Raw genomic sequence first — 24,248 nt, 5'->3', positions numbered from 1 at the left:
ATCAATTAACTGTTAAAGTGTAGATTTATTTCTGGATTCTATTCTGTTTCATTTACCTCTATGTCTATTTTTGGAATAGTACCACACTGTTTATATTACTACAGCTTTGTAGTATGTCCTGAAATTTAGAATTGTGCTATTTAAGTTTTGTTCTTTCTCAGGATTGCTTTGAGATCAGGGGATCTTTTATGCCTCCATATAAATTCTAGGATTATTTGTACTAGTTCTGTGAAAGACATTGGTGTGTTTTTTTTTTTTACGATTTTTTTTTTTTTAATTTATTTGACAGAGAGAAATCACAAGTAGATGGAGAGGCAGGCAGAGAGAGAGAGGGAAGCAGGCTCCCTGCTGAGCAGAGAGCCCAATGCGGGACTCGATCCCAGGACCCTGAGATCATGACCTGAGCCGAAGGCAGCAGCTTAACCCACTGAGCCACCCAGGTATTGAATTAAATCTGGAGATTGCTTTGGGATGTACAGACATTTTAATGATATCTATTTTTCCAATCCTTGAGCATGGATTATCTTTTTATTTATTTGTATCATCTCCAATTTCTTTTATTACTGTGTTTATTTTTCATAATACAGATCCTTGATTAAGTTTATTCCTAGGTATTTTATTATTTTTGGTGTAATTATAAGTGTAATTGTTTTCTTAACTTCTTTTTCTGCTGTATTATTAATGTATAGAAATGCAACAGATTTTTGTATCCTGTGACTTTTCCAAACTAATATTTGAGTTCTACTAGTTTTGGGGGGGGGGTGTCTTTTGGGCTTTCTACATATAGTACCATGTCATCTGCAAATAATGAAAGTTTTACTTCTTCCTTACCAATTTGGATGACTTTTATTTCTTTTATCTGACTGCTTTAGCTAGGACTTTAATGCTATGATGAATAGAAGAGTGAGAATATACATCCTTATATTTTTCCTTATCTTAGAGGAAAAACTTTCAGTTTTTCACCATAGAGTGTGATGGTAGTTGTAGGTTTTTCACTTACAGTCTTTATTATGTTGAAATATATTCCCCCTAAATCTACCTTGAGAGTGGCTGTTGTAATTTGTCAATTATTCTGCATCTATTGAGATGATCATGTGGTTTTTTTTCTTTCTCTGGTTAATGTGGTGTATCATGTTGATTGGTTTGCCAATGTTGAGCCATCCTTGTATCCCTGTAATAAATCCTGCTTGATTGTGTTCAATTTTTTTTTTTTTATGTATTGTTTGATATGGTTGGATTTGGTTGGTTCATTTTTTTTTTTTTTTAGTATTTTGCCTGTATGTTCGTCAGAGGTACTGGGCTGTACTTTTTATGTTTTCTAGTATCGTTTTTTTTTAAAAAAAGATTTTATTTGTTTATTTGACAGAGAGAGATTACAAGTAGGCAGAGAGGCAGGCAGAGAGAGAGAGAGGGAAGCAGGCTCCCTGCTGAGCAGAGAACCTGATGCGGGATTCGATCCCAAGACCCTGAGATCATGACCTGAGCCAAAGGCAGAGGCTTAACCCACTGAGCCACCCAGGCGGCCATTTTTTGTAGTATCTTTATCTGGTTTTGGTATCAGGGTAATCCTGGCTTCATAGAATGAATTTGGGAGCTTTCCTTCCTCTTCTATTTTTTGGAATAGATTGAAAAGGATAGATACTAACTTTTCTTTAAATGTTTGGTAGACTTCACCTTTGAAGCCATGTGGTCCTGGACTTTTGGGTTATTTTGAGTTTTTTGATTACTTGCTAGTAATCAGTCTGTTCAGATTTTCTATTTCTTTTTAATTTAGTTTTCAGATGTTATAATTTTCTAGGAATTTTCTATTTCTTCTAGGTTGTCCAATATGTTGGTATACAATTTTTCATAATCTTATAATCTTTTGTATTTCTAAGACATCGGTTATTTCTTTTCCTTCTTTTCTGTTTTTATTTATTTGAACCCTCTTCTTTTTCTTGATTTTTCTGGCTAGGGGTTTATCAATTTTGTTAATCTTTTTTTTTTGTTGTATTATGTTAGTCACCATACAGTAGTACATCATTAGTTTTTGATGTAGTGTTCCAAGTTTGCATATAACACCCAGTGCTCCATGCAATCACTGCCCTCCTTAATATCCATCACCAGCCTCCCCTCTCCCCCTCCTCCCTCCCTTCTAAAACTCTCCATTTGTTTCCTGGAGTCCATAGTCTCTCATGGTTCATCTACCACTCCGAGTTCTCCCCCTTCATTTTTCTTTTCTGCTAATGTCCTCTATGCTATTCGTTATGTTCCACAAATAATTGAAATCATATGATAATTTACTTTCTCTGTTTGGCTTATTTCACTTAGCATAATCTCCTCCAGTCCCATTCAAGTTGGTACAAAAGTTGGGCATTCCTCCTTTCTGATGGCTGAGTAATATTCCATTGTGTATATGGATCACATCTTTATCCATTCATCTGTTAAAATGCATCTTGGCTCTTTCTACATTTTGACTATTGCTGCCACATTGCTGCCACAAGCATTGGGGTGAATATGGCCCTTCTTTTCACTACTCCTTTATCTTTGGGGTAAATACCCAATAGTGTAATTGCTCAGTCATAGGGTTCCACTATTTTTAATTTTTTGAGGAACTGCCACACTGTTTTCCAAAATGAATGCACAAGTTTGCATTCCCATCAACAGTGTAAGAGGGTTCACATTTCTCTACAACTTCTCCAAGATTTGTTGTTTCTTGCCTTGTCAATTTTTGCCCTTCTTACTGGTGTAAGGTGGTATCTCAATGTGATTTTGATTTTAATTTCCCTGATGGCTAATGATGATGATCACTTTTTCATGTGTCTGTTAGCCATTTGTATGTCTTTGGAGAGATGTCTGATCATGTCTTCTGACCATTTTTTGACTTGATTATCTGTTTTTTAGGTGTTGATCTGAGAAGTTCTTTATAGATCTTGGATATATCAGCACTTTGTCTGTAGTGTCATCTGCAAATACCTTCTCCCATCCTGTGGGTTGCCTCTTTGTTTTGTTGACTGTTTCCTTTGCTGTGCAGAAATTTTTTATCTTGATGAAGTCCCAAAAGTTCATTCTTGCTTTTGTTTCCCTTGCCTTTGGAGACTTGTCTTGAGAAAAGTTGCTATGGCCGATGTTAAAGAGGTTACTGCCTATGTTCTTCTCTAGGATTTTGATGGTTCTTGTCTCACATTGATATCTTTCATCCATTTAGAGTTTATCTTTGTGTTTTGTGTAAAAGAATGGTCCAGTTTCATTCTTCTATATATAGCTGTCCAATTTTCCCAATACCATTTATTGAAGAGACTTTCTTCCATGGGATATTTTTTCCCATGGAGAATTGGAGATTCTCCAAGAATCTCCAATTGGAGATTAGTTGACCATAGAGTTGAGAGCCCATATCTGGGCTCTTTATTCTAATCCATTGGTGTATGTGTCTGTTTTTGTGCCAGTACCATGCCAATCTTGGTGATCACAGCTTTGTAATATAGCTTGAAGTCAGGTAACATTATGCTTCCAGCTTTGTTTTTCTTTTTCAACATTTCCTTGGTGATTCCGGGTCTTTTCTGGTTCCATACAAATTTTAGGATTGTTTGTTCCAGCATTTTGAAAATTGCCATTGGTATCTTCATTGGGATGATGTTGAAAGTATAGCTTGCTCTGGGCAGCATAGTCATTTTAATGATGTTTATTTTTCTGATCCATGAGCATGGAATGTTTTTCCATCTTTTGTGTCTTCTTCAATTTCTTTCATGAGTGTTTTGTTGTTCCTAGAGTATAGATCCTTTACCTCTTTGGTTAGATTTATTCCAAGGTATCTAATGGTTTTAATGCTGTTGTAAATGGAATCGATTCTCTAATTTCTCTTTCTACAGTTTCACTGTTAATGTGCAAGAAAGCAACTGATTTCTGTGCATTGATTTTTTTATCCTCCTATATTACTGAATTTCTGTATAAGTTCTAGTAATTTGAGGGTGGAGACTTTTGGGTTTTCCACATAGAATATCATGTCATCTATGAAGAGAGAGAGTTTTTGAGGTCTTTGCCTGGTTTGGGGATCAAAGTAATGCTGGCCTCTTAGAAAGAGTCTGGAAGTTTTCCTTCTGTTTCTGTTTTTTTTTTTTTTTTTTTTTTTTTTTTAAGATTTTATTTATTTATTTGTCAGAGAGAGAGAGGAGCAAGAGTGAGCACAAGTAGGCAGAGAGGCAGGCAGAGAGAGAAGCAGGCTCCCTGCTGAGCAAGGAGCCCGATGTGGGACTCGATCCCAGGACGCTGGGATCATGACCTGAGCCAAAGGCAGCCACTTAACCAGCTGAGCCACCCAGGCGTCCCCTGTTTCTGTTTTTTAACACAGCTTCAGGAGAATAGGTACTATTTCTTCTTTGAATGTTTGGTAGAATTTCCCAAGGAATCCATCAGGTCCTGGATTCTTGTTTTTTGGGAGGATTTTGATCATTGCTTCAATCTTGTTACTAGTTATTGGTTTATTCAGGTTGTCAGTTTCTTCCTGTTTCAATCTGGGAAGTTTGTAGGTTTCCAGGAGTGCATCCATTTCTTCTAGATTGCTTAACTTATTGGCATATAGCTGTTGATAGTAATTTCTGATGATTGTTTCTGTTTCCCTGGTGTTAGTCATGATCTCCCCCCTTTCATTCATAATTTTATTAATTTGGGTCCTTTCTCTTTTCTTTTGGGTAAGTCTGGCCAAGGGTTTATCAATATTATTAATTCTTTCAAAGAACCAGCTTCTAGTTTCATTAATGTGTTCTGTTGTCTTTCTGGTTTCTAATTTGTTGATCTCTGCTCTAATCTTAATTGTTTCCCTTCTAGTTTGTGGGTTAGGTTTAATTTGTTGTTGATTACCTAGATCTTCACGGTGTAAAGATAGTTTGTGTATTTGGGATTTTTCTGTTCTTTTGAGTGAGGCTTGGATGGCTATGTATTTCCCCCTTAGGACTGGCTTTGCCGTATCCCATAGGTTTTGGATCAATGTGTCTTCATTCTCATTGGTTTCCATGAATTGATTAAGTTCTTCTTTGATTTCCTGATTGACCCAAACATTCTTGACCAGGATGGTCTTTAACTTCCAAGTGTTTGAATTTTTTTCAAACTTTTCCTTCTGATTAAGTTCCAGTTTCATAGCAGTGTGGTCTGAGAATATGCAGGGAATAATCTCATTCTTTTGGTATCAGTTGAGACCTGATTTGTGACCCAGTATGTGGTCTATTCTGGAGAAAGTTCCATGCATGCTTGGGAAGAATGAGTATTCTATTGTTTTAGGGTGGAATGTTCTGTATATGTCTATGAGGTTCATCTGTTCCAGTGTGTCATTCAAAGCTCTTGTTCGTTTGTTGTTCTGCGTAGTTGTTCTGTCTATTGCTGAGAGTGGTGTGTTAAGGTCTCCTACAGTTAACATATTATTATCAATATGTCTCTGTATATTGGTTAACAGTTGGCTTATGTCGTTGGCTGTTCCCATATTGGGGGCATAGATATTTATAATTGTTAGATCTTCTTGTTGGATAGACCCTTTAAGAATGATATAGAGTCCGTCTGTATCTGTAACTACAGTCTTTAGCTTAAAATATAATTTGTCTGATAGGAGAATTGCTATGCCAGCTTTCTTTTAAGGCTGATGACATGAAGGATAGTTTTCCATCCCTTCACTTTCAGTCTGAATGTGTCTTTAAATTCAAAGCGAGTCTCTTATAGACAGCATATGGATGGGTCCTGTCTTTTTATCCAATCTGCAACCCTGTGCCATTTTATGGGAGCATTTAGGCTGTTCATGTTGAGAGTTATTATTGATAGATTTTATTGTCATCATGTTATCTGTGAAGTCTTTGTTTCTATGGATTGTCTCTGTATATCTCTGTTCTGTGTCACTTGTGGGGTCTTTCTTCTTTTATAGAACCCCCCCCCCCAATATTTCTTGCAAGGCCAGCTTGGTGGTCACTTATTCAGTCTCTGCCAGTCCTGGAAGTTTCTTATCTCTCATCTATTCTGAATGATAACCTTGCCAGATAAAGAATTCTTGGCTGCCCATTTTTCACATTTAGTACCCTGAATATGTCTTGCCAACCCTTTCTGGCTTGCCTGGTCTCTGTGGACAGGTCTGACATTATTCTGATGTTTTTCCCTCTGTGCATAAGGAATCTCTTCCCCCAACTGCCCTTAAAATGATTTCCTTGGTTCTAAGATTTGTGAGTTTTACTGTTACATGCCTGGGGATTGATCTACCTTCATTGATCTTGGGGGCTGTCCTCTCTGCCTCTATAACATGATTACTTGTTTCATTCCCCAGATTAGGGAAGTTCTTGGATATTATTTGGTGAAATATATCTTCTAATCCTCTCTCTCCATACACCCCTCAGGGATCCCAATAATTCTGACATTGTAACGTTTCATGGTGTCATTTATTTCTAATTCTGTTTTCATGGATTTTGAGCTGTTTGCTCCAGACCTCCTCCTGATCCTTCTTTTCTATCAGTTTGTCTTCAAGAGCAGTAATTCATTCTGCCTCATTTACCCTGTTTGAGTATCTAGATTGATTGTATCTCATTGATACATTTTTAAGTTCTGCCAGATCTGCTCTCACTTCTTCCCTAAATGAATCTATATTGCCATTAATAGTTTTCTCCAGCCTGACTATTGTCTTCATAACTGTTACTGTGAAGTCTATTTCTGACATCTTGCTTAGATCCATATCCATTAGATCTTCTGAGAAGCCATTGTCTCTAGGTCTTTTCTTTGTTGGGAATTCTTTCTCCTTGTCATTCTGTTGAGTTGTGGTTAGGGATATATAGCTGAAAAATATCAACCACTATCCAGGCAACGTGCATCCTAGGAAGTTTTGGAGCAATTTTGAAGCAATTGAAAATCACCTACAAAAAGAGAAAAAAGGAGACGAAGAGAGAAAGAAAGAAAGAAAGAGAAAGAACCCTAGCCCAAATGAGCCCCAAGAGTAAGATTTATAAAGTACAAAAAGAGAAACAAACAAAAAGACCAAAAAAACCCAGCCAAAATGAGCCCCAAGAGTAAGATTTATAAAGTACAAAAATGAAAACAAACAAACAGACCAACAAAAGAAAGGAAAAAAAAATAAAAAGTGGGGACTGATGGGAAGGTGGTTATAATCCCTCTATGTGGGAGAAGAAGTGTATTTCAGTTCTTTCTGGGTGTATTTTGTTATCTTTGTTAGAGAACTCAACTTTCCAGAAATACAGAGAAATTAAAACTATATAAAGGTAGTACTGAGGGGCACCTGGGTGGCTCAGTGGGTTAAGCCTCTGCCTTTTGCTCAGATCATGATCTCAGGGTCCCTGATCAAGCCCCAGGTTGGGCTCTCTGCTCAGTGGGAGGCCTGCTTCCCCCTCCCCCTCTGCCTGCCTCTCTGCCTACTTGTGATCTCTCTCTCTTTCTGTCAAATAAATAAATAAATCTATTTTTTAAAAAAAGGTAGTACTGAATAGGGGAAAAAGGTCTACATTGAAGTATACATTGTGTACATACACACACACACACACACACACACACACATACATGTAAAGAAAAAGAAAAAAAATTATATGAAAAAGTTCAAGTTAAAAAGTTACTGTGGAGGGGTACCCAGGTGGCTCAGTGGGTTGTCTCTGCCTTCGGCTCAGGTCATGATCTCAGGGTCCTGGGATCAAGCCCTGTACTGGGCTCTCTGCTCAGCAGGGAGCCTGCTTCCCTCTCTTTCTTTGCCTGCCTTTCCACGTACTTGTGATCTCTGTCAAATAAATAATATCTTTAAAAAATGTTACTATGGAATATCTTGTATTAAACATCTAGTTAAAATAGTTAAAAAAAATAAAAGATCAAGAATCATGAGGAAGTATTAAAAGAGAGAGAAAAGTTGTATCTAAGAAATATACAGGCTGTGAGACAATACCAGGACCTTAATAGACTGTTTTCTCCTGATGTTTGGGTTTTACAATCTTATGGGGACCCATGGTTGTTGTCCTCTTATTGTATCAGCTTGTCTTCTGGGGGAGGGGCCTACCATGTTGTTTTTCAATTATCCTGTGTGGGCTGAGTTGCCCTGCCCCCTGGGAAACTGTTTTTTCTGGCTTTTGTTCTCTGGAGGCTTTTGTTCTTTGGAGGCTTTTCATGCCTTTCTGGAGGGTCAGAGCAAAGTAAACTGTCTGCACCCAACCTCTGCCTCAGAGGGAAGCCACAGTCTGCTCCTCTCTGAATCCTCCAGAACACAGATTCTCCTTCTGCAAACTCTGTTGAACACTGCAGCCTCCCTCAGGCGGTGCACAGCCCCAGCCACTGTTTCAGTGTTTGTCCGAGGCCCCAGCTTATTTCTGTACCTCCATGCCACCAAAACCTCTAGCAATACTGGTCCAGGCAACCCTGGACTGTCATTCCCAGGACTACTGGCTCACATTAGTGTGCCTTAGGTCCATGTGCACCTGAGGCCACCTGGTCCCAACAATTACCCCTTAAGCCCCTTTGTTCTGTTTGAGTGCTGTTATCAGCCCCTTCCCAACTTGCAGCCACTGGTCTCCAAGCTATTGCTGGTCCCCAGGCTCAGGGCACTTTCGCATTGTGGGTATTACTTTCCAATGGCTAGCTTTGGTGGCCCTCTCCCCTTTCTGTTTAATCTCCTATATATATCTGCAATTTTGTAGGTCTTTTCAAAGAAGCAAGTCCTGGTTTCAATCACCTGTTCTATTGTTTTTTTACTCTGTTTCACTTATTTCCTTCCTTCTACTGGTTTGGGGCTTTTTCTTCTTTTTCAACCTCCTTTAAGGTTAAGGTATGGGTTTTTTTTGTTTGTTTGTTGTTTTTTGAGATTTTTCTTCTTAAGATTGTACTGCTGTGAACCCTCCTGTAAGAACAGGTTTTGATGTTTCCCAAAGATTTTGGTTTGTTGTATTTTCATTAGCATTTGTCTCCACCTAGTTTTTTATTTCCTCTTTGATTTCTTGGTTGATTCATCTATTGTTTAGTAGCATGTAATTTAGCATCCATGTATTTGTCATTTTTGTCTTGTAACTGATTTCCAGTTTTATACCATTGTGGTTGAAAAAGATGCTTACTGTGATATCAGTCTTTTTTTTATCAGTTAACTAACTGAGACTTCTTCTGTTCTGGAGAATGATCCATGTACACTTGAAAAGAATGTGTTTTCTACTGTTTTTGGATGGAATGGTCTGAATATATCTGTTAGTTCCGTCTGGTTCAGTGTGTCATTCAAAGCCATGGTTTCCTTGTTGATTTTCTATATGGATGATTTATCCATTGATTTAAATGAGGTTTTTTTTTTTTAATTTTTTATTTTTTATAAACATATATTTTTATCCCCAGGGGTACAGGTCTGTGAATCGCCAGGTTTACACACTTCACAGCACTCACCAAAGCACATACCCTCCCCAATTTAAGTGAGGTTTTAAAGTCCCCTACTATTCTTATACTGCCAATTTCCTCCTTTATTTTGGTTAATATTTGTTTTATGTACATAGGTGCTCCCATGTTGGGTACTTATATACTTATCATTTGTATATCGTCTTTTTTTTTTTTTTAAAGATTTTATTTATTTATTTGACAGAGAGAAATCACAAGTAGATGGAGAGGCAGGCAGAGAGAGAGAGGGAAGCAAGCTCCCTGCTGAGCAGAGAGCCCGATGTGGGGCTCGATCCCAGGACCCTGGGATCACGACCCGAGCCGAAGGCAGCGGCTTAACCCACTGAGCCACCCAGGCGCCCCCATTTGTATATCGTCTTATTGATTAGTTCCCTTTATCACTTTATCATCATATCCTTCTTTGTCCCTTGTTACAGCCTTTGTTTTGAGGTCTATATTGGCTGATAGATGTATTGCTACCCCAGGGTTTTTTTTGTTTTTTGTTTTTTTGTTTTTCTTTCATTTGGATCCTAAACATTTTTCTGTCCCTTCACTTTCAGTCTTTTTAATCCACGTCTTTAGATCTGAAATGAATCTCTTCTAGGTAGCATATGGAAGGGTTTTGCTTTTTTGTCCATTCAGTTACTCTTTGATTAGAGCCTTTAGTCCATTTACATTCAAAGGGATACGTAAGTACTTATTGCCATTTTGTTACTTGTATTATGATTGTTGTAGTTCTTCTCTGTACCCTTCTCTTGCTTTCCTTTCTCATGGTTTGCTGGCTTGTATAGTGATATGCTTTGATTTCTTCCTCTTTATTTTTTGTGTATCTATTACAGGTTTTTTTTTTTTTTTAAGATTTTATTTATTTACTTGAGAGAGAGAGCATGAGCAGGGGGTCGGGGCCGAGGGAGAAGGAGAAGGAGGCTCCCAGCTGAGCAGGGAGCCCCATGTGGGCTTGATCCTGGGATCGTGAACCAAAAGCAGATACTTACTGACTGAGCCACCCGGGTGCCCCAGCTATAATACAGGATTTTGATTTGTAGTTACCATTAGGCTTATATATAACATTTTGTGTCTGTAGTATTCTGTATTAAATTGGTTCCTTGAGCTTGAACCCACTTAAAAGCACTACGTTTTTACTCTTTGCTCATTGATGTTTTATGTATATGATATTATGGTTTACATCCTTTTATTTTGTGAATGTCTTGACTGATTTTTATAAATATATTTGGCTTTAGTGCTTTAATCTCTGTGCTGGCTTTAAAAATGATTAATCTACTACTTTTATTATGTTTGAATTTACATGTGAGTTTTCTTTTATAATTTTCTTACTTCTGATTATGGCATTTTCTTCCACTCAAGGAATTCCCTTTAATATTTCTTGTAAGTCTGGTTTAGTATTGATGAACTCCTTTAACTTCTGTTTTTCTGGGAAACTTTATCTCTCCTTGTGTTCTGAATGATATCTTTGCTGGGTTTTTGTTTGCAGGGTTGTTGTTGTTTTTCTTTCAGTACTTTGAAAGCACCTTACCCATGTTCTTCTGTTTTTTGTTTATTTTCCCAAGATTTTATTTATTTAGGGGCGCCTGGGTGGCTCAGTGGGTTAAGCCACTGCCTTCGGCTCAGGTCATGATCTCTGGCACCCACCCAGGCACCCTATCCACGTTCTTCTGGCCTCTAAGTTCTCTGCTGGAAAATCTGTTAACCCTATAGGATTTCCCTTGTATCTAACTGGTTTTTCTCTTGCTGCTTTTAAAGTCTCTGGGATCGAGTCCCACGTCGGGCTCTCTGCTCAGCGGGGAGCCTGCTTCCCTTCCTCTCTCTCTCTCTCTGCCTGCTTGTGATCTCTCTCTCTCTCTCTCTGTCAAATAAATAAATAAATAAATCTTAAAAAAAAAGATTTTATTTATTTATTTGAGAGAGAAAGAATGAGAGAGAGAGAGCATGAAAGGAGAGAGGTCAGCGGGAGAAGCAGACTCCCTGCTGAGCAGGAAGCCCAATGTGGGACTCGATCCTGGGACTCCAGGATCATGACCTGAGCAGAGGGCAGTCACTTAACCAACTGAGCCACCCAGGCACCCTATCCACATTCTTCTGGCCTCTAAGTTCTCTGCTGGAAAATCTGTTAACCCTATAGGATTTCCCTTGTATGTAACTGGTTTTTCTCTTGCTGCTTTTAAAGTCTCTGTTTATCACTATTTTTATGCCATTTTAATTACTGTGTGTCTTGTTGTGGATCTGCTTGGGTTATGTGTGTTCAACACTTTCTGGGTTTCCTGGAACTGGATGTCCGTTTCCTGCATCCATGTTATACAAGTTTCAGCTATTATTTCCTTAAATAAATAAATGTTTGCTCCCTTTTACTTCTGGGATTCCCTACAATGGGAATGTTATTATACTGGATGATGTAACTGAGTTCCCTTTACCTATTCGTACTTTTTATTACTCCTTTTTTCTTTTTCCTGTGTAGCTTGGTTTGTTTCCCAATACTTTTGTCTTCTGATTCATTAATCTTTATTTTTCTCTCTCCTCTAATCTACTATTAACTTCCTGTAGTGTGTTTTTAATTTTAGTTATAGAGTTCATCTTCTCTGGTTCTTATATTTCTTTTTTTTATTTTAATAAACATATAATGTATTTTTATCCCCAGGGGTTCTTTCTTATATTTCTATTTCACATTTTAAGTCCAGTGGGCATCTTTATGACCATCACTTTGAATTTTTTATTAGGCGTATTCTTTATCTCCATTTCATTTAGTTATTTTGTTGTGGTTCTTGTTCTTTCATTTGTGACATATTCCCATCTCCTCATTTTATCTCTCTGTGTTTGTTTCTATGTGTTAGGAAATTTAGCTCTGTCTCCTGATCTTGAAAGATGCAGCTTTGTGAGTAAGAGTTCCTTTGGTACCCTGTAGTGCAATGTTCCCTGTTCACCAAAACCAGGCACATGAGAGTTGTCTCCTATGTAGGCTTTGTGTACTTCACTATTGTAGCCAAGCCTCATTTGCTTTCATTCCAGTCAGCTTCCATGGCCCATTTTGCCTCTTGTGGGCTGGGTTGGTCCCGTGCTGTTAACAAGCTAGTCTGGAGGTGTGGGCATGTAATTGGGCAAGGTCAGCAGTCAGATCAGGCACCTGTGCTTAGCCCATTTGTCTGGGCTGTGGTCCCACCAACTACAGCCAGCAATCCTTGTCTTGTCCACTGAGAGGCTTTTTTTGGTAGGCATGGCCTGTAGTTGGTCCATATGTTTTCCCCAGACCCTGTGCTGGAACTGCAGATACACTGATCAGCAGAGCACTCTCTCCACACTGCCAGTTTGGTGACGGGGCTGCAGATGTACTGGTGTGTGTGGTCATTTTCCCCAGGAATCACTTTGCAGTGGTGCTGGTATTTGCCAGGGCTGCATTCAGGATAGAAGGTGGAAGGAGTTGGTTTATAGGGACTCCTGCTAGGTGGGCCAGTTTGGATTCAGAGGATTTGCAGAAGAATGGGAGTGGGGATGTGTGGTGTTTGAAAGGTAGGTGCGGGGTGTTCATGCTTTTTCATGCAAGCATCCCACTGTTTAGCCTGGAGGTGGGGGAGAAATGGTGCCCATCAGCTTTTTGTTCTTGAAGTCTCCTAAAGATCCCTGCTCCTCCAGCACACTTTGAGGGATGAGTAATTTTTACTTGTACCCTAGATGCTTTGCAGAGTGCTGCTTCTCTGTTGTATCTTGGTGGAGCCTCAGTTTTCCTATCACCCTTTGGCTCTGTCAAGACTGAATCTGCCAAAATTTTACCCAGAGTTAAGCTCCACTGATTGTAAAGATTCATGGTATTAAGCCCTACTGGTTTTCAGAGTCAAATGTTATGGGGATTTGTTTTCCCAGTGCCATTCCCATGTGTGTGGTGCCTGGTGTGGGGAGTTTCCTTTCCCTTCTCTGTGCTTGTGGTGTCCCTCGCATCTGTGGTTAGTCTCACTGAGACCGGTTCCAGACTGCATCTCTACCCCCTCCTATCGTTTCCCATGTGTCCTCCTCTTGTTGGTTAACTACTGATAGTCTGTTCCGCCCGTCTTTATTTTCTGTGTTCAGTGCACCCAGGTGGCTGTTACGCAGGTTGGTCTGTGGAACATAATGAGTTTAGAATCCTCCCAATCCAGCGTCTTCCAAAGACCACAAGTTTTTTCTTGAGCATTTTACACATAGTGCCACTCCCTCTTGGCCTACAAAGTATCTGCTAAAAAATATACTGATAGTCTTTTGATGTTCCTTTAATTTTTTTTTTAATTGGAGTTGACATAGAATGTTACATTAGTTTCAGATGCACACCATAGTGATGCAACAACTCTATACATACTGCTGTACTCACAGCAAGTGTAGCTGCTGTCTCACCTTACAACACTATTAAAATATAGTATAGCCATTGACTACATTGCATATTCTGTTGCTTTCCTCGCCATGAGATATTCATTAAATAATTGTAAAGTTAAGGGTTCCCTTTTATGTAACAAACTGTTTTTCTCTTGCTACTTTTTTTTTTTTTTGCCTTTAAATGTTGACATTTTAATTATACAGTATCTTAGTATGGGTCTGTTTGTATTCATCTTTTTTGAAATGCTCTGGGCATCTTAGATATGGATGTCTGTTTCCTTCCCTAGGTTAGAGATGTTTTCAGCCATTAATTCTTAAGATTTTGGCCCTTCTTTTTCTGGGACTCTTATGTTAGTTCACTTGATGTTATCCTATAACCCCCTTAAGATATTTTTACCTTTTCCCATTCTTCTTTTTGTGCTCTGATTGGATGAGTCCCACCTCCTTGCTTTTGAACTGACTGATCCTTTTCTCTGTTTCATGCAATCTGCTGTTGAACTAGTTTATTTTCCAGTGAGGTTATTCGGTTCTTCAGTTCTGTGACTTTTTTGTTTGATATTTTATTTCAAATCATTCTGAACACCCAAGAAATCAATCCAAGGACTGAGGGAACAAACTGCACATCTAGAGGTAGAACAGAGGCCACATTGTGGAAGGTAGCTGGTGCAGAGACATGATTTGGGGCAGAAAGAATCACAGGTGCTGCAGAGGTGGGGAAGCCTTCTCACAAAGAGGAGAGAGAGTAAGAACAGCGTGCAGGCATTGCACAAGAAAAACACTTCCTAAAACCACTGTCTGAGTAAATGAGAGGGACTGATTACCACAAGTTTTTACAAGCAGTGGAGCTCAAGACTGAAGGGTTTCTTAGAAGTCCATGCTATCGCTGGGGTGGAGCCTGAAGTGCTCCTGTTGAGAAGGAGGGCAGAGGTCTGGGAGCGGACAGTATGGTTTGAGGGTTTCCTGGGTCACATAGGGAGAGACAATTTCCCTTCTTAGAGTGAATTTGAGACAGGCCCACTGCTTCTTAGGGGACACAAGAGCTGGTGAGTGCCATTGAGCTGCCCCATTCATTAGCAGAGGAGCAGACATACCTGCTGAGGGCAGCTAACCTGGATGCTGGCTTTTTGATGTGCTTTACCATAAAGTCCAGTCCCCCTGTGTGTTCATGCAAGTGCCCTTCCAGAACAGACCAGCACTGGCCACAGTGTGGTGAGACCCACATCATGGGTCCATCCTTTGCTGGGTCCCTAAAATGTGGAGTTTTGAAACCCAGCAGGTGCACCTGAGATAAAACAAGGAGCTGTGCTGTTGCATGGACAGATGATTCAGAGACAAGGGTGAAGACAGGGATTTGAGGAATGCCTGGCAATCACAAGGGGATTGGTCACTCTTATGTGAGGGCTTCCTGAACAGTAGCAGGTATGAACTCCCCTCTCTGAGGATGGGACAGTTGGCTAATACCATTTTCCCCCTGCCCATCAGCATGGGCAGACTTCAGTGGAGGCTCAAGCTGCTCATACCAAGCCCTGCTGTGCTTTGCAGGTGCTTTTTTTTTTTTTTAACTGGGGCATGTGTGCCTATGAGCCAGAGCAGTAATAGGCTCTTCCCCCAGGAAGCCAGCATAAAACCCTCTGGATGCACCAATTCCACGTACCACAGAATGCTGCAAAGCTGCAGTTCTAGTGGAAACAGGATCTAAGTTATTTATTTATTTATTTATTTATTTATTTATTTATTTATAGGTGTAGGAGTGGGGAAGAGGGAGAGAGAGAATCTAGCAAGAAACAAGAAAAGTCTCAAATATACAACCTAACCTTAAACCTAAAGGAGCTAGAAAAGGAATAGCAAATAAAACCTAAAGCCAGCAGAAGAAGAAATAATAAAGATTAGAGCCAAAATAAGTGATATAGAAAAAGAAAAAACTATGAAACTTCAATGAAACTAGAAGTTGGCTTTTTGAAAGAATTAATGAAACTGTTAAACCTCTAGCCAGACTTATCAAAAACAAAAGAAAAAGGATTCAAATAAATCAAATCACAAATGAAAGAGGAGCGATCACAACCAACACCACAGAAAAACACACAACAATAAGAGATTATGAACAATTAAATGCCAACAAATTAGGCAATCCGGAATAAACATAAATTCTTAAAAACATATAACTATCACAACACAAACAGAAAAAAGTAGAAAATTTGAACAGATCCATAACCAGCAATGAAACTGAATCTGTAATAAAAAATCTCCCAACAAACAAACTCCAGGGTCAGATGGCTTCCCAAGGGAACTCTACCAAACATTTAAAGAAAAGTTAATACCTATTCTCAAACTGTTTGGTGGTGGTGGTGGGGAGGAATGGAAAGAAAACTCCCAAAATGTTTCTATGAGGCCAGTATTACCTTGATTCCAGAACCAGACAAAGACCCTACTAAAAAAAAGGGAATTTACAGGCCAGTGTCTCTGATGAACATGGATACAGAAAGTCTCAACAAGATACTAGCAAATAGAACCCACCAGTACAATAAAAGAATCATTCAACACAATCAAGTGGGATTTATTTCTGGGCTGCAAGGGTGGCTCAAAATTCACAAATCAATCAAGGTCATACACCACATCAGTTAAAAAAAGGTAAGAGCCATATGATCCTCTCAATAGATGCAGAAAAAACATTTGACTAAGTATAGCATCCATTCTTGATAAAAACTTTCAACAAAATAGATATAAAGGGAACATACCTCAACATCATAAAGGTCAGGGCGCCTAGGTGGCTCAGTGGGTTAAGCCTCTGACTTCAGCTCAGGTCATGATCCCAGGGTCCTAGGATCGAGCCCCACATCAGGCTCTCTGCTTAGCAGGGAGCCTGCTTCCTCCTCTCTCTCTCTCTCTCTCTCTCTCTGCCTGCTTCTCTGCCTACTTGTGATCTCTGTCTGTCAAATAAATTTTTAAAAATAAAAAACAATTTTTTAAAAAATCATAAAGGTTGTATATGAAAACCTACTGCTAATATCATCCTCAATGGGGGAAGAACAGAGATTTTATTCATGGTCAGGAACAAGACAGGAATGTCTACTCATTGTTATTTATCATAGTACTAGAAGTCCTAGCCTCAGCAATCAGACAACAAAAAGAAATAAAAGGCATCCAAATTGACAAAGAAGCCAAACTTTAATTCTTTGCAGACAACATGATCCTCTATGTAGAGAACACAAGACTCCACCAAAAAATTGCTGGAACTGATATATAAATGCAGTAAAGTCGTAGGATACAAGATCAACATACAGAAATCTGTTGCATTACTGTATTCCAATAATGAAGCCAAAAAAAGAGAAATCAAGGATTGGATCTCATTTATGATTGCACCAAAAACCATAACATACCTAAGAATAAACTGAACCAAGGAGATAAGATCTGAATTCTGAAAACTATAGAACACTTATGAAAGAAATTGAAGAGGACAAAAAGAAATGGAAAAATATTCTATGCTCAGTGATTGGAAGAACATTGTTAAAATGTCTTTACTACCCAAAGCAACCTACACCAGCATTTTTTACACAGCCAGAAAAAATACTCCTAAAATTTGTAGATTACCACAAAAGACCCCAAATAGCCAAAGCAATCTGGAAAAAGAAAAGCTGGAGGCATCACAATTCCAGGCTTCAAGCTATATTACAAAGCTATAGTGATCAAGACAGTATGGTACCAACAGAAAAACAGAACGTAGATCAATGGAACAGAACAGAAAACCCAGAAATGGAGCCAAAACTATATGGTCAACTAATCTTTCAACAAAGCAGGAAAGAATATCTAATGGAAAATAACAGTCTCTTCAATAGATGGTGTTGGGAAAACTGGACAGCAACATGCAGAAGAATGAACTAGCCCACTTTCTTACATCATACACAAAAATAAACTCAAAATGGTTGAAAGACCTAAATGTGAGACAGGAAGCCATCAAAATCTTAGAAGAGAACACAGGTAGTAACCTCTTGGACCTTGGCTATAGCAACTTCTTACTAGATATGTCATCAAAGGCAAGAAAAATAAAAGCAAAAATGAACTATTGAGACTTCAAGATACAAAGCTTCACAGCAAAGGAAACAATCAATAAACCTAAAAGGCAACCTTTGGAATGGGAAAAGATATTTGCAAATGATATATCTGTTGAAGGGTTAGTGTCCAAAATGTACAAAGAACTTATCAAACCCAATACCCATAGAACAATCCAGTTAAGAAATGGGCAGAAGGCATGAATAGACATTTTTCTAAAGAAAACGTTAAGATGGCTAATAGACCCATGAAAAGGTGCTCAACATCATCATCATCAGGGAAATACAAATCAAAACTACAATGAGACCACCTCACACCTGCCAGAACGCCTAAGATTAACAACATAGGAAATAAGAGGTTGGCAAGGATGCTAAGGGGAAACCTTTTGCACTGTTGGTGGGAATGAAAATTGGTGCAGTGACTCTGGAAACAGTATCGTGCTTGCTTCAGCAGCACATATACTAAAATTGGAAAAGAGTATGGAGGTTCCTCAAAATGTAAAACTAAAACTATGCTATGATCCAGCAATTGCATTACTAAGTATTTATCTGAAGGATATGAATGCTGGTTCAACGGGATACATGCCACCCTGATGTTTATAGCAGCATTATCAACAATAGCCAGATTATGGGAAAAGCCCAAATATTCATTGACTAATGAACGGATAGAGAAGAGGTGGTGCATATATATACATATAATGGAATATTACTCATCCATAAGAAAAAATGAAATCTTACCATTTGCAGTGATGTGGACGTAGCCTAGAGTGAATTATGCTAAGTGAAATAAGTCAGAGAAAGACAAATACCATATCATTTCACTCATATGTGGAATTTAAGAAACAAATTGGATGAACAAAGAGGAGGAAAAGAAAGAATCAAACAGTAAGACACTCAACTATATAGAACAAACAGGGTTGATGGAGGGAGGTGGGCAGGGGGATGGGCTAAATGGGTGATGGATAATAAGGGGGGCACTTGGGATGAGCTCAGAGTGTTATAGGTAAACGATGAACCACTGAATTCTACTCCTGAAACCAATATTACACTATATTTTAACCACAATATAAATAAAAAATTGATACAAAGAAATAAACATTAAAATACTAGGCCAGTGGAAAAAAGAGGAAATGGAAGAATTATCTGTCAAACCGTGAAATGTCAATGTTGTTGAATAGGACAATGAGCCAAACTGAAAGTAATAATGCTTTATTTGCCTCCTGAGCTACTGCAGGTAAGAAGAAAAGAAAAATGCTAGCTCTTCAATGTTCCGTTTATCATGGAATAGTACCAGGCATGGGCCAGTCTGATGATAGGCAGTGCTGGTGGTGGAAAATGACTCACTGCTGAAGAGTTGGACAAAACACTTCTACCATTTTAAGGACTTTGGGCTTGGGAGAAGGGAAAGGGGTAATGGCTAGGTGTAAAAAAAAGTTGAAAATAGAAAAGATTGTATTCTTGTTTGTTCCTCCAATCACTGAATCAGAAGGGAAAAAAGTTTTAGTCAAAGTCCCCTGATGAGGAAGTCTTGGTAGAGGCTCTACTGTATGGAGGCCTCTGAATGGAGGCGGTTGGGCTAGGAATGCTGAATGTGTATGAGCAGTGTTGGCTCAGGGGTGGAATGAAGATCTGAGTCTTTGATTGCAACTCCTTCCAGAGACTGCAATAGACTAACCATTCACCAAGTCTGTTGAGAGGAGGGCAGTTTTCCCACTTGTGGCCAGCTTGGTAAAACCTGTAAAATTGCCTATCTTTGAACCTGAAGGATCATGTATAAGATTTTAGCCTGGAACCAGACTCCTGTGGAATTTAATATTAAAGGTGATAATAGGTATAAAGAAGGATGTATATAAGGTCACAACAAATTAAAAAGATGTTATAAACCCCTTTGCACTAAGGAAAGATACACAAAAGTATTAGAAATTTAGAAACCTAATTTTTTTTTAAAGATTTTGTTTGACAGATCACAAGTAGACAGAGAGGCAGGCAGAGAGATAGAGAGGGAAGCAGGCTCCCCGCTGAGCAGAGCGCCCGATGCGGGACTCCATCCCAGGACCCCGGGATCATTACCTGAGCCGAAGGCAGAGGCTTAACCCACTGAGCCACCCAGGCGCCCCAGAAACCTAATTTTTAAAAATGTACCTACAGGGGGCACCTGGGTGGCTCAGTCCATTAATGTCTGCCTTCAGCTCAGGTCTTGATCTCAGGGTCTTGGGATCACGCCCCACATCAGGCTCCCTGCTCAGCAGGGAGCTCCCTTCTCCCTCTCCCTCTGCTGTTCCCCTTTGTTTGTGCTCTTTCAAATAAATAAAACATCTTAAAAATAAAAATGTACCTACAGGAGATAGCATCACAACAGTGACATTTAGAAATGGTATTGAATTGTGATAGATCTGTGTGCATACACACACACACACACACGTGTATATAAGTTCACATAACAGTTCACATAATTCATGACTCATGAATTATTTCAGTTGCATTTGTGTTGCTAAGGAAGAAGTGCATCTAAGACAAAGTTTGCAGAACTCTGAGGCTGGTTTTGGTTCTGTGTTTTTTTAGAGCACTGATTTCTTGTCATGCATTATTGCTTATATTGTGATCAAGACAGTTTTTTTTTTTTTAAGTAATCTCTTTGGGGTTGAACTTGTGACGCTAAAATCACATGTTTTTCCCACTGAACAAGCCAGGCACCCTGAGACAGTATTTTTTTTTTTTTTTTTAAGATTTTATTGTCAGAGAGTGAGTGTCCACAAGCAGAGGGAGTGGCAGGCAGACAGAGAAGCAGGCTCCCTGCTGAGCAAGGAGCCCAACATGGGACTTGATCCTAGGATGCGGAGATCATGATCCGAGCTGAAGGCAGCTGATTAACCGACTGAGCCACCCAAGCTCCCCAAGAGGTTTTTTTTTTTTTTTTTTTTTTCCCAAAGATTTTATTTGAGAGAGAGAGTCAGTGAGAGAGGGAATACAAGCAGGGGAAGTGGGAGAGTGGGAAGCAGGCTTCCTGCTGAGCAGGGAGCCTGATGCGGGGCTCAATCCCAGGACCCTGGGATCATGACCTGAGCTGAAGGCAGACGCTTAACGACTGAGCCACCTGTTGCCTCTAAAACACATTTAAGATTTAGATTTACCCATCCATTTCTATTTTCTGGTGCTTTCTTTTCCTTGCATTTTTCTTCTATCTGAAGAGTTTTGTATTAGTATTATTTTTGGTGCAGATTTAAGAGCTTTTATATGAGAGAATATTGTGCCTTTTAAAGGATATTTTCAATGGGTATAGAACCCTAGGTTGGTAGGTTTTTGTTTCACTTTACTATGTCAGTAATGAAAATTTATCTTCTAGATTCTATCATTTCTCTTGGAAAGTCAGTCATTAACTAGTCTTGTTGCTCCTTAGAGGGGGAAATGGTCTTTGTTCTCTGGCAACCTCTAAGATTTTTCTCTTTATCTTTCAACAGTTTTACAGTGCTCTTAAAACAGAAGATGACCATTGTGTTGGAGCTCTGTGATGAAGGAGGAAGGCAGTAAATATGAGGTAAGAGTTAATGGTACAGATCATGTAGGACTTTACAGGATATGGTGAGTACTTTAGGTTTTACCAAGTGCTGTGGAGATCTGTGGAGTGTTTTAATCAGAAGAGTGACCTATGATCGGATATACAAGTTTTAAAAGGATAAATTTGAGTTGTGTTGGGAATGTCAGGAAGACCCCTTAGTACACTACTATAATAATGTAGATGAAGGACGATGGTGGCTTGGACTAAGTATAAGATTATTTTTTTATGGGGACACCCGTGTGGCTCAGTTGGTTAAGCAATTGCCTTCGGCTCAGGTCATGATCCTGCAGTCCCAGGATCAAGTCCCACATCAGACTTCCTGCTCAGTAGGGAGTCTGCTTCTCCCTCTGACCTCTCCTTTCTCCCCTCTCATGCTCAATAAAATCTTTTATTTTTTTAAATCATAAATGAGCAATGAAATATACTCAAGCAACTGTTAAAAATATTTTCTCTTAGTCAAAGTGATGAATAAGGGATTTCCTAACATTAAACTATTCTTGCATCCTTGGGATAAAACTAATCTGATAACATTTTTAATATGCTTATAAATTGTTTGTTAATATTTAGAAAATTTGTAATTTGTTGCATTTATGTGCATGATTGGGTTTAGGAAAGTATTTTGTTTCTCATATCATCCTTTTCTTGTGTGGCATACCAAGAATACATTGTGAGAAACTGGTTTTATAAAAAGAATTAGGAAGTTTTCTTAATTTCTTAAGTTTAAAGTCATTTCTAGGATATTTGTAAGGCATTCTGGTCTTGGTTTATCTTTTATGGGTAAATTTTTAACTCATAATTGATTTAATGATTATGTTTTTTCCTTCACCCATTCTGCTAGAGGCTTTTTAAAAGAAACTTATTTTCAGATAGAGGTTTTGACTTTGTTGATCCTTTATTCCACTTGCTATTTTTTTTTTTTTAAGATTTATTTGACAGAGATCACAAGTAGGCAGAGAAGCAGGCAGAGAGAGGGGTAGGAAGCAAGCTCCCCGCTGAGCAGAGAGCTCAACCTGGGGCTCCATCCCAGAACTCCAAGATCATGACCAGAGCTGAAGGCAGAGGCCCAACCCACTGAGCTACCTAGGTGCCCCTTTTCCACTTGCTATTAATTTTTCCTCTTTTATTCTTTCATTCTCATTTTTTTAGGTTTATTTTGCTATTGTCTTTCTCCCTTCCTGGGATGATTAGCATCATTACACTTAAAAAACATATATTTGATGGAGAGAGGGACATTAAGAGAGGAAACACAAGCAGGGGGAGTGGGAGAGGGAGAAGCAGGTTTCCTGCAGAGCAGGGAACCCAACACAGGGCTTGATCCTAGGACCCCTGGTATCATGACCTGAGCTGAAGGCAGACAGTTAATGACTGAGTCAGCCAGATGCTCCAGGGTCATTAGATTTTTAATATTCATTTTCAGTATATGCATTGAAACATAGAAACTTAAAAAAAAAAAAAAAGATTTATTTGGGGGTTGGGCAGAGCAATAGGTAGAAAATCACAAGCAGGCTCCACACCCAGCATGGATCCTGACCTGGGGCTAACCTCACAACTCTGATATCATGACCTGAGCTGTAATTTAGAGTCGGATGCTCAACTGACTGAGCCACCCACTCAACTGACTGAGCCATCCAGGTACCCCAAGGCATAAGAACTTACAAAATAGTAATCTAGTTGCATGTTACCAAGTCTTTTTTTTTTTTTTTTTTTTTCTTAAGATTTTGTCAGAGCGAGCACAAGCAGGGAAGCTGCAGGCAGAGGGAGAAGCAGGCTCCCTGCTCAGCGGGCTTGATCCTGGGACTCTGAATCATGACTCAAGCTGAAGGCAGATACTTAACTGATTCACCCAGGTGTCCCATTACCAAGTCTTACATGCAGCTTTCATTTATTTAAATATTTGCTGAACACTTACATGCATTCTTGTGTATTGCAATGAGAAAAATCTTAAATCTCAGAGGTGGATTTGCAATTTAAAAAATATTTTAAAAATATATAAAATGATTATAATGTCATTCCGATTGAAGTATTTTCTAATTTTTAATGTGCTTTGATGTTTCATGAAGTTATTTTTTTCAATTCAAGCATATAGGCATAAGGATTTCTTTTGGGCTCTCTTCATGGGTTACTCATCATATTACTGTGTGTGCTGTTTGAAAATCTGTATAATGGATTTTGGTGTTTGTTGAGATTTGTTTTGTGGTTTACTGATTTTTTATAAATATTCTATGTGTACTTCAAGTTTTACCTAATAGCTGAGTGATAATTTATGTAAGTCTATTAGATCTAGCTTTTAAAATTTAATTCAATATTTTTAATTACTTATTACCTAACTATCAGTTATCATGGATACCTTGGACCTAAACTTCTCTGTAAATTGCTTTATAGATTTCAAAGCTTGAATTTTTAATTCCCAGTGAATTACTCCATTCATCATTATTAAAGCTCACTTTTTATCCCACTTTTTTCACCTTAAAATAAATTTTATCTGATTAATGGTTTCACAATTTCATTTGATTGGCATTTTTTTATTCCACCAATTTAAACTTATTACATCATTGTGTTTAAGAATTATTTTTGTAAAAACCACATAGTTTTTAAATTGGCAAGTTTACAGTATTTACATTTACTGTAACTACTGACATTTGGATTTCTATTATTTTTTGTGATTTGTTCTTTGCTTCTCTTTGCCTTCAACAGGGTTCTCTTAACTACAAATTATTTCCTTCCTACTTATTTAACTTTTAATTTAACCTAACCCTTGCTAGCTCTAAAACAGTACACTAAGCCTTTCAGGTTTTACACTGATTTTCACCATCACAGTGAACTTAAATAGGAAACCAAATGCAGTCATTTGGCAATGCAGCTGCTGGATATTAGTTCAAACTGCCTTCTGGCATTTCCAGGCTATGTAAACCATCTTAAACCTTTTGTTCCTTATACTTAAAAAG

General features: G+C 38.6%; 1 long non-coding RNA gene across 1 annotated transcript; it reads left to right on the top strand.

The window, feature by feature from the left end:
• Positions 1–330: 330 nt before the first annotated feature.
• Positions 331–23,256, top strand: LOC132014536 (uncharacterized). The gene is made up of 3 exons (XR_009403321.1): positions 331–440; positions 21,206–21,282; positions 23,019–23,256. It is a non-coding gene; the product is annotated as an uncharacterized LOC132014536 (long non-coding RNA).
• The last annotated feature ends 992 nt before the right edge of the window (positions 23,257–24,248 follow it).

The sequence above is a fragment of the Mustela nigripes genome, chromosome 1 (assembly GCF_022355385.1).
Source record: "Mustela nigripes isolate SB6536 chromosome 1, MUSNIG.SB6536, whole genome shotgun sequence".
NCBI lineage: Eukaryota > Metazoa > Chordata > Mammalia > Carnivora > Mustelidae > Mustela > Mustela nigripes.
The sequence above is the reverse complement of the archived record's forward strand: the minus strand, read 5'-3'. Positions and strand labels throughout refer to the sequence as shown.